This window comes from Aulonocara sp. 'chitande type north' Nkhata Bay, linkage group LG10, assembly GCF_057382095.1.
Source record: "Aulonocara sp. 'chitande type north' Nkhata Bay isolate Kocher_YH1m ecotype deep benthic linkage group LG10, A_spYH_male_GT1.1, whole genome shotgun sequence".
NCBI classification, from domain to species: domain Eukaryota; kingdom Metazoa; phylum Chordata; class Actinopteri; order Cichliformes; family Cichlidae; genus Aulonocara; species Aulonocara sp. 'chitande type north' Nkhata Bay.
In genome coordinates, this window is record NC_141353.1 from 33381646 (window position 1) to 33393954 (window position 12309).

At 38.0% G+C, this 12309-nt stretch overlaps 1 protein-coding gene across 2 annotated transcripts in view; it reads right to left on the bottom strand.

Moving 5' to 3' along the window:
- nlgn2b (neuroligin 2b) overlaps positions 1-12309 on the bottom strand; it is a 64797-nt gene that overhangs the window by 13843 nt on the left and 38645 nt on the right. The window lies entirely within an intron of this gene.

Genomic DNA, 12309 nt, shown 5'->3' on the forward strand with positions numbered 1-12309 from the left:
AGGGTGCTTTGTTCTAGTTAGACCTGGGGTTCAAAACATAAGGCCCAGGGGCCAAAATCCACCCAGCAAAGACTCCAACCCAGCTCCCTGGACTGGATGTCTTTCACTAAACAGAGCAGCATTTCTCTTCATTTCTGTAGAAAAACTGTAAAAAATAACTTATTTTTCTTATATTAGGATATCTAAAGATTAAAGTTCTTTCCACTGACAGAAAGGGCGGCTTTACTGGTTTGGCCCGCTTAAGATTAAAGTGGGCTCCATGTTTCCCACAATGTAAAATGAGTTTGTCATCCCTAAATTTGACTGAGAGAAAAATGAAGGCTAGCATAATACTAAAGGGTAGTCTAAATCAGGGGTGCCCAATCCCGGTCCATCCAAATGTCATACTTTCGTTTGGATGAAGCCAAGTGACCCAAAAACTCTGGGAACACATTTTAGTTCATTTAGACCAGGGCTGCCCAATCCCAGTCCTCGAGAGCTACTATCCTGCAGCTTTTAGATGCATCCCTACTCCAACACAGCTGAATCAAATGGTTTGATTACCTCTTCAGCATGCCATCATGTTTGGCAAAGGCCTGATAACAAGCCATTCATTTGATTCGGGTGTGTGGGGACAAGGATGCATCTAAAAGCTGCAGGACGGTAGCTCTCGAGGACTGGGATTGGGCAGCCCTGGTCTAAATGAACTAAAATGTGTTCCCAGAGTTTTTGGGTCACTTGGCTTCATCCAAACGAAAGTATGACATTTGATTTACGTTTTAAAATGGTATGACTTTGCTTACACATACAGCTAGTCATTGAATGTGGCTATCTTAAGCATTCAAGTATTCACACATCCACAGGAAATCTTTAAGGAAAATGGAGCTCTCTGCTTCTATCCGACAATAATTTGTGACTTCACCAGCTGGATTATACGAAAGCAACCATCAGACCTAAATAACCCCATCCGCTGGTTGGCTTTCCAGATTGGCGCTTGCTTTACACTCTGAGACAGTCCATATATAGTTCAATAAAGATGACTAGTTTATGACCACATGCTACTTTACATAATGCAGCCAAGTCTCAAATAGGTTTCTGAGCAACGTCATCAAAATGTACCAGGAGGCTGAACACAAATCAAGATGACTGGGAACTTCTGGCTACATGTAAAACCCTTTTTAGCGGTTTTAAACTGCACAAAGTGACCAGAGCAAAATACTGGCCACAATCCTGGACTTTGCACTGGAATTAGAGGAATATGTGCACCTTTCAAGTTAAGACAATGAACCTTGTTGGTATGGGGTTTTTTTCCAGGGGAACAGTACAAACATCGTTCTCTGTGATCAGTGTTTCAGTAAGCAGTCTGATGTGCAATGTCACTCCAGTCATCTTTAATAGAAGACAACAGTCTATCTGGCCTATTTTTGAGAAAAAAATCTTTTCACAGATGTCACGAACAACTAATGGCACAAATATGTAACCAGAATTTGGGCATCTGCGCACCATAACTTGCGCAGAAAAAGCTGTTATTACATATTGTTGCTTCCTGGCTTTTGCTCTGATTTAGGACAGAGCTCCAGATTTATTACTAATTCCAGGCCAAACATTGTTTGGTCTGTGATGCGGTGCTTCCAGCATCAAGTTTCAAATTATCTTGCCAAAAACCGACAGACAACTGTCAAAGGTGAAATGTAGTAAACCGTGAATTGCTTTGGATAAGCCACTGGTGACTGTCACACCCAAAACAACAATTATTTTTCTGGTTTCCAGCAACTGAACACTGAAAATAACCATTTTTGGTTTCATGACATTGCATTGGCATGTTTTCCACCTCCCTGCTGCACATGGATCCTAGATTGTTTGTACAGTATGTCACCTAAACGTGCATAGTGGCTGAATAAATGTTTACCGTCGCAGGGCAATGCACAGCATAACCTTGCGTATGCAACTATATACAAGGTCACAGCCACAGTGTGTTTACATAAACTGTGTTATAATAATAATCCTGAAGCAGTATTGTTTTGTGAACTAAATTCCCATTCTAGATGTTTTCTCGTGCGGACAAAAGAAACACACTGTATAAGAAACTGAGTTAAAGGGCAGTTTGTAAAAAAAAAAGGTGGTATAGCTCAGTACAAAGGGACAGATGGTAGGAACAGACAAAGCACATTTTCAAATGTGTTAAATAGCAAATTAAGTTTTATTGTTGATGATTATTAATGAAAGTGATGGCGATGCTGATGAAGGTAACAGCAGCCATGATGACAGTGGTGATGATAACCTGCCAAATTGACCTTTCTACTACAGTCAGTGTGACACAACACAACTCTCATTCCACACTCTTCACTGTACTTACACTACAGTCAACAAGCACTTGAAGCCTGGAGTGTCGTGTTGGGTTAACCTGGCTTAATTGTGATTCACATTACAGAGTGCACAGTTATTTTGCTGACTTTTGGGGGTTTTCTTTCAATATGACTGTTTGCCTTGGACAAAAAGTGCAAATTCCAGCCACGATGACAGCTGATGTGTCACTTTATCATAGCTTAAAAAAAGTAAAAATCTACGTTAACTTAAAGTCAACATTTGACTTGTAATGAGCATTAATTAAAAAGTTTTTTCATTCATTTTTATTTTGGAATTTAATCCTCAAATGCTGTGACAGGATATTTCACATTCAAAGAAAACACTGCAATCAGCAAAGTAAGCAAAGAATATGCAACCTCAAAGAGTGACCTCGTCTTGAGCAGGCAATAATGTTTGTTATGAAATGGCTGTAATGTGATAATGATTTTGAAAAGAAAAAAGTATGATTAAACTGTAATATAGAGATAATTGGATTACCAAATTTATAAGAAACCACAGCTGCTGCCTGTCTCTATAGTGCAGTGTTTAGTGTTGGATGGATTATTAAAAAACAGAAATCATGTCTCAGTGCTGTAGCAGAAATATTACTTTGAAAGGATTAACCCCACTAATCAAGATATCACATGTTACTATGTAATTGTATTATCCTTGCATCATCCCAGCAATTGACTGGTTCTTAGCCTTATGTGGCTCTGACCTGGTAACATATTACCACTGACCTGTGCCGCTTATCAAAACCATGTGCACGTGGAAGTGTCTCCTGCCCAGCCAAGTGCTGAGCTGCCTGCCACAGTTGCCTGGCAACTGTCTAGGACTTCAGGCAAAATGAAATGGACAGGCACTCACGAAGGCACTCGGATACCCACATTCAAGCACTTCCATATTCAAGTACGCAAACAGCAGCATGCAAATGCACGTGAACTCCAAAGTCAGTGCATGTACATGCAGGCAACTTCACAGTATGTGCTAGCATGCTAGCTCTAGTGCCGCTCTCTTTGAAAGGCCGACATGAAGGGAGGGAATTCGGTTTATCTTCCACCATTGAAGATAAGTCAAACAAGTTCCCTCCTCTCCTTTCTTTCTCTTTCAGTAAGTTTTCCTTCTGATCCACCACCCACACCCCTCCCATCTGCTGAGTTGGGTTTCCTACTGACTTTAGTGCTGAGAACAGCAGTTTATGAGGCTGAACTCATGCATATTCAACACTTGCTTGAGGTAGCAGCCAAGGAACTGTGAGGAGAGTCATCAACCTCTAAAGATACAGGTTGAAGACAGTGAAGTGAATGGATGAAAGAGAAACAGAGGAGGAGTGAGGAAACCATGGAGGGAAATTTAAAAACAAACTGTATGATAATAACTGGAGCTTCCAATACCTCTGGGATTGTTACCAAAAGCTCTTTCCACAATGCATCTACTCTTTCTCTAATGTATGCCAATGAGGAGAGTCATTATAAAAGCTATTATTCCCAATAGATATCGTATTGCGTCTACAATAGGATGAAATATTTGCATTAGCTGGACTTTTATTCATTTTGGGACAAGATACAAAAAAAAAAAAAAGACCAACACAGAGATTGTTATTGGTATGTTGTGTCTTTACTCTAATTCTCTCTTAGTGAACTGCACCATTCAGAACATCCTCTGTTGTCACCCATATTTGTAAAAGTCATTCACACATTTTAGCCCCAAAACTACGCTCAGCCATATTATTGCTTTACAGAGATAGGAACATCTGCAGAGCAATTTACAGGACTGAACGGAATAACTGTAGTAGGTCACTGAACATATTTCTGTGAACAGAGAAGAAAGAACAATAGGAGAGGGAGGGGGGTGGAGTTGAGGGTGAAGGATTAAAAAAGGGAAAAAAAAGAAAGAAAGACATGAAACAGGTATTAAATCAAATATTGCCCAAAGCTACTGTCAGATGTTAACTGACAGACAGAGAGGAATACAGTGAAGGACGAATTATATAATTTCATTGTGACGTCACGCAGGAGATGATCAGAGATGTCTACATTCAGAGGAAAGATGTAGATTTTATTTTATATACACAGGAAAGGTGATTGAAAAGAGGAAACAAAGCGTTCTTGTCTCTGTATATGTGAGTCACAAAATTAATGAAGCACAGGTAGAGGCATTATTATACAAAAAAAGGAGCGGGGAAAAAAACCCTTAGCAGATGGTGAATGTCTCTTGCACACTGAAGACTCTGTTTAGATGAGCAGAATAGAGTGGATTGGATCACTCAATACTGTGCACCGGAGTCGGGGATTATCTGCTATGTGTGTATGTAACAGTAGATTAATATGACAGGAGAAAATCACAATAGAAAATTCTTTAACTCAGAGAGATGCTATTGTAGTTCACCTCTTGCACATTCTTGCTGGATTATCTTTTTTTTTCTTCTTTTTTTTTGGTTACACAAATCTGTTAAATCTCCTTGTCGGCACCAAGGGTTTGATTTGAAGACTAGCTGGCAGGTCCGTTTCAATTATGCATCATTCTGTATGTCAAGTATACCCAGAAATGAAATTATAACGCAATTGGGTTTCACTTCCACTGAACTAATGTTAGTTCAGTACACCGCCCATAGGCCTCTGATGTCATTGTATTTATTACCTTACTTATCTCGTTCAATTTTTCCTCACAACTGTCCACTCAAATGGCACCGTGCCATGCAATAACACCAGGCTGCCATGCAAATTTGAAAAGCAGCGGTTCAAACATCATGTTGCCTCTCAAGACTTTTCAAAGCTTTTCAAAGTTCTGTTTCAGAAACGCCTTATTGCTCATGAAAACTGCAGCCTGCCTGAATAAAAAATCAAGTCAAATTAAATGAATTAAGAGTCTTGAAACAGAGCCTCGTCTGCAGTAGGGGACGCAATTTTAATCACAGGGCTAATATTTCAGACATGAAGCTATTTTAATTAATGATATGGTGTCATTAATCATACTTGTTACATGTATCCACTCAGCCTCTTAATATGGCAGTTCAGGTGCCCAAGTGATTGGCAAACATTTATGTAATTTTACATTTACTTACGCATAATGGTATTTAAATGTGGATATTTCACTTTAATAACTGCCTCCACTATTAGGTAACAGTCAGATTAAGGCTTTAGCACTGAGTAGATGACACAAATGAATGCTAACACCAATTATGGCACAAAACGGGGACAGATTCATCAAGCTGAATGAAAAATCTTGCCATCAACCGAGATCTATCTGTCATGTAAAGGGGCATTTAAATTATTTAAATAAATGAACCTTTTTTACATTTCGCTAGTATTAAAAATATCTCAGTTAGTTTTACAGTTAATTCTATCCTGAAATCACGAGTTAATACTGATAATAGACACTGGAGCAAAGTTTTATCTGAAATGTGTAAATCACCCTGAAAAGAAGAAAATGTGTGAATAATGTCTTTCACTGCCAGAAAATGTTCCTCCTTTCTTACTTGTTGAATTCCTCCAAGGGAGGAGAGACGCACAGTCTTGAAATCTCAGATTTAAATTCAGAACAACTGTGAGCAAAGACACAGCTTGAATATCTCTGATGTTATATCATAAACATCTACGGGATACAAACAGAGGAATAGATTTCAGTTGCATACACTGGAAAGCAGCGCACAACAGTGACTGCCCACTTTTTTAAGCGCTCCAGTTCTGTAAGTGAATTTTGTCCTCGTTTAAAAAACAAACAAACAAAAAAAAAACCACGTATAAATGTCTTGAACCAAGCCAATCAGCTACGAAGTGAATTATAACCATAAAAAGATTTGATTTGATTGTAAAATAAAATGTAAAAAAAAGAAAAGAAAAAAAAGAAAAGGGCAAAAACACATCATTACGGTGTGATTGTAATACGTGTGAAAGAAATACTCATCCCAAAATACATTGCAGATGCAATGTAATACATTACACAGAAAACCACATTTGAGCTTCTGGAATTTAATCGTTTCTCATTATTGTAGTCCTGTAAAATAATATACTTGAATATATTTGGTAATATGTGTAGGGTACACCACTCTTGTGGCTTCTAAAGTTTCACATTCACTATGTTTGCAGCAATCAGAGATGTAGCTGGATTCTGGGTAGATTAGTTCCGTAAAAGAAAAACAAGCTTGATGTCATACAGACCTGTGGTTTTTACAGAAGAACATGCCATTGTTTTACAGTGTTGTAGCTCATAGTTAGTCTACTTTGGATGGTTACAACATCACAATCAGTCATAATCGACTGAAATTTAGGTACTTGAGGCCTGGACAATTTAAGGTCCCTTATGTGTGGCATGTAGGTTGTAGAGCATCAAGTAAGGGGAGCTGCATAAATGATCCTTCTCTTATTTGATTGGTGCAGCTGTGTATTTGGCTACCAGCCTGCGACACAGATTGGTGTCAGTTTCAGTCAATATGCCTATAAGTCCTTAGGGTTCACTGAAAACTGTCTCTGGCTACTGATCCATGTGTCAAGAGCCTCATGCACGTTATAATACACATTATAAATAATGTCCGCAAAGCATTAAACACACTTTTGCAAGGAACAAAAATAACACGAAATGTGAAATATTTAGAAATATGTAATTTGTAGAGTGTAGATAGAGGATTTTATAGCTGAATCTACTCACAAACAGATAATGTTAGTTTTTGATTCTGTTATTACAGTGAATGCATCATCACTAGGCAAAAAGAAAAAAGAAAATGAGGGTTGTGAGAAGACTTTGTCTAGATGCAAAGAGTGGGAGGTGTGTTTTATTTGTATTTAGAGAGGAGCTGAGTGGTGAGAAGGCAGCAGGCTGAAGTTAATTGACAGCACTGGCTAAAAATACTGTTTATGTCATATTTAAAAGGATGTGTTTGAGAACAACAGGCAACACAATGTAAAGTGATTCCGAAGGCTGACTGAGCTATGCACTATTTATGGATGCACTGACACTGTTTGACTTGACTTTCACTAAAAATGTTTCAATGCACAAGATTTTAAAATAAAACATATTAAATAAAAGATAAAATGATAAAATTACAGGAGTGTCACAAACAGAGTACATGAGCACATCATTTTTAGATACGTCATTTTTACCTACCAGTCTCTAATTAATGAACAACTCAACTAAGCATAATACAGCGTAAGACATTATGAAGGCTTTTCTCTGCATTTTGTAATTATAAATACAAAGTAAGGACATTCTTTTCATTTCTGGGTAAGATTAGTAGAGCATTTTAAACAGTTAATTATACTGTTATCAATGGTCATGATAATTTGCTTACTAATGATCAAGGAACTGACCTCACAACCTATTTTATTCATTCAGTGGGCTAGCTTCAGTCATTGTGCAAATGTACTATTTATAAAGTTGGGGAAACCTGCAGTCAGCTGAGACCGAAGAAGTCAGTCAGATGGGTGACAGTGTTTCTCCCACTGAAAATGCTATGTCCGGATGAACAGAATCAACCATTTGGGAGTTAATTAGAATTTTTTTTGTATTTAATACACATGCAATTCAAAAACGCAAGAGATAAAAACATTAGTAAAGACTTGCTAGCTTAAATTGTAAAATGACTGATTTGATGCTATACTACTGTGGTACCGTAAGTGGTTTCAGATATCTCTCTTTGAGCACTAGTGTTCAGTTCAGTGTCCATTTGTACGTGTTACCAATTAAATCTTTAACAAGCAACCTTTTCTGATCAATAAGCTAATGAACTGTAACTTTAAAATAGCAAACATTATACAAGCTAATGTAACTAGCTTGTAGTTTAAGCTAATGCTCGTACCAACTCAGCACCTGCTTTTACTTTTCAGTCTGTCTTCTGCCAAAAAAATATATTGCTAACATTTTAAAAAATGGTCTGACGCCACTGTGTCAAGAATTTGAAACAATTTTGTTATATAGAAGCTTGTGTTTAAGTACATAGGATTTTTTTTTTTTACTTTGGTATCAAACTAGCGTATTCAGAATCTGTGTATTTCTACAAGTACTACTAGAGACGCCTACATTTCTGCTATTGTGACAGCCCAAGCAATATGTTAAACTTATCTCAAATTGACATAAGTATATGATATATGATGAGTATATAAAAAACTTGAATGTTTTTTTGAGGCAGCACACATAAAACACAATTTTCAGGGAATTTACATCAAATTTACCATGTTTTCAAGCAACTTTAAATCATATACATACAACATTTTTATGCTGTGAACAAGATGATATTAAACATGGTGGAATTTACTCCTAAATAGGTTACTTGCTTACTTGCAAGTAAAGAGCTGAAATTGGGAAGAGAAATGTTTCCAGAAGAAGCGTTTCATCTCTCTTCCTGCGGTGAAAAATGTTCTCACTCTCAGAGCCCACGATGGTGGGCCTTTCCCCAGAGTTCATTAATTAGTTAATTAGTTAATTAGTCTAAACAGATGGCTATGCAACACAAATCAGAAGGCTCTCTGGGCCTGGAGCAGGAGGAAGGTAGGAAAAGGTGAGCTGAGCCGCGATCTCAAATCACAACTGTCACTGAACCTCTGAACCGGGCTGTGTGCTGCAGACATTTTCTTCTGGTTCACTTATTTTATTCCACCACAACGAGGCGCATGATAAATTAATATTACAAATCCATAAAGTATATCATTTGCTGGAAATTGACAGATGCACGTGTTGTACTATAATGAAACCATTAAGTCATGTGCAAGGCTGCTGCGGTCACAATGCAGGAGGGTTTGTTCGAATGAATACTTTGCATCACTGCAGATTTAAAAAAGCATTTCTGAAGGTTTATTTTTAGACTGCTCCCATCTCCCCCCTTCTGTTTCCTTTTCCCTCACTGTCTCTCCATGATTCTCCCTCGCTCATCTGTCTCTGTTTCCTGCACTCTCTGCTTCCCCTATTTCTGACTCCCTATCACTCTTTTAAAGGCGCAGACATTGTATGAAATGAGGTTGGCATGTGTAAGCTCCTGTGAGTGTAAGTACGGGATAATACTTAAGACAAGAATGTAAAACTATTAAAATACCAAATGCCTGTGTTTCTCACTGTGACTCAAATGCACAGTGTCAGTGAGGAGTGCTATTAAAATTGCAGATGGATGGTGCATTATTTATATATATATTTTACGCATGGCACGCAACCAATTGCCTACACACACTCTATCACATGCAAAAGAAGGACTTTGTGTGCACACAGACAAAAATGCATACATGCTTGTGCCACACAGAACATGCAAAAAGACACACACACGCATACACACAAGGATTATCGCCTTAGTACAGTAACCCATTTAAAGCATATCTGAGAGTCAGAGTGAGAGAGCACACATTCGCCCACATACCAAAATTTTCAACAACATTAAAGGAATCGAGGACACTGCGTCATAATCACTCAGCAGGATCTATCTCCACCTCTCTCAATGTGCATCTTGCATACTTTAATGATTATATGTGGACGTTCTGTACAACACATGAGTGCACTCCACACATCTCTAATGTGGATCACAGCAAAAATGTCAATGTAAATCAAATACCTTTACGGTCCGGAGCCAAGGTCGAAGTGAGTGTAAGGAAAGCAAACGAGGATGCCAATGAAGAGCATTTGGAATAGCTTGTAATTTTATGCAACAATATCAGTTCCAAATTGTGAACTCAGTCTTTTGGCTCGGCTTTTTAATGATCGTGATTTGTCAGGCAGCTGCGAAGAAGAACACGCAGAAAGGTGAAACTGAGCCGTGTAAAGCAGCAGGTCCGGGCCCTCATTTCGCTAACTCTCAGTTTGTCCTTGTCCCTCTGCCTCTCCGCTGGCATTGTCAATAACAGTGTGGCTCACGTTACCCTCTGCTAATACTTGCAGAAACTCTTGGACTCCATCCTAAACTACTCCCATTTCTCTGTTTATCATTATCCTGATATGTTGAAACAGGCGTGATGCAATAAACAAGATCTGATTACCCAACCTGGCAGCCGCAATGAATGACACAGGGAGCCTGTGTGCAAACACCTCCAAAAGATGACACCAAATGTAAATACTTGACTCCACTGATATCCAGCAGCAAAAAGGGCTAGGCGTACACATGCACACAGCTCAGCCCACACTCACTGGCTCATGAGCTCTATAAAAATGAACAAACAGAATACCCCTTGATACAAAAATACAATGACAGCAACAGACGCAGTTCTGTTTTCTGTTGCTGAATGTTACACCAAAGGCGCTAAGTTGTTGTTTGTGTCTTTTGAAGTACAGAGACTGTGATCCTGGCTGTCGTCTTTACAGAAAGGCATGTTAATACAAAAATTAATGAATTACTCTAAAAAGGAAAAGCCAGGATGTGAGAAAACAGAAAATACACCTGTTTGTGTTTTAATACAAATACTTCATCAGAAACTGTGGATATGTTTGCATGAAGTTCTTTTAAGCTATAATCTGTCAAAAAATATCTCCGACATTTTTTCAGGCACAGTTTCCACATAGTGTAGGCACTGCATTGCTAATTCCATCATCTGCAATAGATGAAATTAGGCTTTAATGCTTGAGTTGGTTAAAGTTCCTAGATTTAGCAGTACCAGTGAGGCACAAGAGGGGGGGACACACAAAAATACTGCTGCTCATGTACCTGTCAGGATGATCCAGGTTAAACCTTAAAGACACTGGCATTTGAAGTAGTAACGCTGAACGCTTATGTCACGTCTCTGAGTTAGGACATGCTATTTAACTTTATTAGATTGTTTCCTGAGCCTGGTTCCTTCTGGATAAAAAACCCCTCCAGAATCCTCTTTCCTCTACATCCCCAAACATGGGCAAGCCCTCTACACCACACTACACCACAACTCAATTCAACTAATAAATGTATTAATTTGTAAACTGCAGTTTTATGAATAAGTTCCGTGGTCTAAAATTTGATTACACGTTTCAATTTGTTCTGAGGGCATAGTCGCGCATAAACAGAGCATGAAGTTGCTATTCAAGTCAAAACATCACTTTAATCTTATGAACCTTCCTAATCTTAAGAGGTGCTCTTAAAAATGGCCGTAGATTAATAAGTACCTCCTACACAAGAGCAGATGGCTCAGAGAATCTTAAAAGCTGCAGAACTTACTCAAACATGACTTGTATGACTGAAGCTTTTTGCCCTGTGTACTTATTTGCCTGCACTTTTTAAATAAGCGCTAATGGTTTCTATTAAGCATGAAAAAAAAGAGTTAAAGGGACAATAGGAGCTTTGTTTTTGTTTTTTAATTTGTGCTCAAAAGATGTTTTCTTTATCAATTAATTAAGAATAAAACATACTTACACTTTTAATTATACTTTTTGTAATTATGTGTTCTCATGTTTGGATTTTAGCCACATGTCTGTTTTACTCTTTTTATGTTTTTCATAATTTTTATATTTGTGTGTCTTCAGAAGAAAATACAAAAAAATATGGAAAAAACTGAATAAAATATAAAGACAGAGGAAGAAGTGTGCTATTTTACTTTTTATGGGACACTGTTGCTCCTTTGAGATAGTATTTATATTTATACCTGCCTCTTTTTCACACATGCTGCCATCATTTTCCCTGACATGTCTTTTCTACTGTGGCATGTCAACACTGCTAAAAGAAATAAAACTCAAATGGCATCTTTACAGTATATGACATGACTGGCATTAATAGAAATTCACACACCTTGTGATATTAACTCAGACCATGTAAGGACTTCTTTAGTGCACACAGGAGTACAGTAACAGGAGTTCTGATTTTTCAGTACTGGGCAAAACTATTGAGCCAACCCCCATGTCGTTATGTTTTCCTAGGAAAATGGCACATATGTGCAGGGATTTATTAAACACGTGCAAACACAAAAGGAAACATGGTATATAGTGCTAAAACAGAGTTCGCACAATTCTAACAAGCTTGAAAATTAGTATTTGTTATGACCAATTTTATTTTTCAACATACTCCATATCATCACTCCATAAGACCTGTTGCCATGGGTTTTTAGGCCT